We start from the raw sequence: 1882 nt of genomic DNA on the forward strand, positions 1-1882 counted from the left end.
AATTACAGCGTGTCTTCGAGATTAAATATCTCGGCCGCGCGTGTAATTTGTGCATCGTTAATACGCGGCCGGGATTAATTTATAGCAGTGAATTACGGAAAAACGGAGAGTATCGTCGAATCGATGCCATGGAACTCTCGCGTTCCAAATTATGTGTGGCCATTTATTCATTCGCGAGTGGTCGATTCGTCACGAAAAAAAAAAAAAAAAAAGAAATCTTGCTCTTCCTGTTCGAATTTCGTCCGAGTATTAACCCGAGCAAATAACCGGGATATACTTACTGCAAATAAAAAAGGAAACGTAAATTCGATCGAATTCTCCCTTTCTCTTTTTCTCTCTCTCCGGAGAAAGAGCGAAAGAGCTGAGAATGTTGACGGATAAAGCGGATAAAAAAGAAAAGAGAAGAACAAAAGGAATCTTTATCCAACTATCCAGTGTTTCCACCGCGTGTAATTTCACGGGCAAATCGCGGAAGTTATGGGAATATAGGAGTCGCGATACAAGGCCATAAACGGGCCGCGCAGCGTTTTTGGATCGCGGCAGCGTATATTCTTCTGGGGCCCGATCTGGTCGAAAAACAAACAGTTGGAGCTAGGTGGTCCCTCATTAAGTTGGCACCACTCGTGGGCCGCTCTCGGCTGGTTCCCTTTCGATTCGAGACGATGTTGGTCGCCCCGTGGGGAGGATCTCCGAAAGGGCCTCGGTCGGTCCCTTCACACATATCCGCGCGTATACGTGCGCGTGTAAATACGAATGCGTCTCCCCTTCGGCGTTTGCGCTCGCGATGTCGCGCGCGCCCCTGCGATGCGGAGTGAGACGTTACCTACGCAAAGTGAATGCATTCGATGCATGTCACAATTACTATGCCGGGGAACGCCTGTTAACCGAACAAAGAGAAAGAGAGAGAGAGAGAGAGAGAGAGAGAGAGAGAGAGAGAGAGAGAGAGAGNACGCACGTGTCGTTGGTGGCGTGTGTACGTGAGCCTCGGTGCGTGTGTTTGCACGGTCAATGGAGCGGCTCGCGGCACCGATTCCACGGAATTAATCACTGATTTATGTAAAATGTTATTCCGCTGGACGAGACGGATAAATAAACGACCGTTCTCGAAACTCGTAAATAGGCGACATATACCTATATATATCGATTTATTATACGCCAATACAAATTCATTCAACAATGGAACGCATCCTGCAAACTGGACTCGCGACTCTCGTGTTATCATAGTTTCGGGGCGGAGGGGGGTAAACAGAAGGAGAAGCAGAAGGCTCCGTTGAAGGGATCCGTTGAATCGTTTCGATTCCGTTGAAAGATCATCCCTCGTGGAACGTAGGTATAGCCGGACTCGTTATACATAGTACACGAGTCCGTAAGGAAAACGTCCGATAATTGGATTAGAGGCAAAGAGAACGGATTACTGAAATCCCTCGAATGCAAAACCTTACGATGATCTAGCGCAACGTTCCCGTATCTTGGACACGCCGATGACCATACACCATAGTCGGATGGTGGAAGGATGTTTCTCGTTATCGACCACGCTCGTTTTTCTCCGACTCGAACCGTTCTCAAGCGGATAAAATCGTTCCAACTCGAAATGAACGTACCGGTGACCGAACTGGTAACGCTTTTCTTAACACACCTCCACCTGTTGTGCATCGGTGGTGCACGATTCGCGAACGAAAACAAGGATACGGTTCATACACATAGGTGTAGGAACAAGCGCATAATACGAACGTTTAACGCGGATGGCGATGGCAGAGTGAATGCGGTGGATTATAATGAAAGAAACAGCGGGATGAGGGGAGGAGGCGCGTTTAAATGAGCCGTAGCCATTGCTCGAACGAGCTTCGAGATTCGATCTGCGCGGCCGTGTGTACACGCGCGG

The 1882-nt window shown here is 48.5% G+C and overlaps 1 protein-coding gene across 3 annotated transcripts in view; it reads left to right on the forward strand.

The window, feature by feature from the left end:
* Window positions 1-1882, forward strand: part of LOC102677983 (latrophilin Cirl-like) — a 377280-nt gene that overhangs the window by 70572 nt on the left and 304826 nt on the right. The gene's annotated exons all lie outside the window — the stretch shown is intronic.

This window comes from Apis dorsata, unplaced genomic scaffold (assembly GCF_000469605.1).
Source record: "Apis dorsata unplaced genomic scaffold, Apis dorsata 1.3 scaffold_264, whole genome shotgun sequence".
Lineage (NCBI taxonomy): Eukaryota > Metazoa > Arthropoda > Insecta > Hymenoptera > Apidae > Apis > Apis dorsata.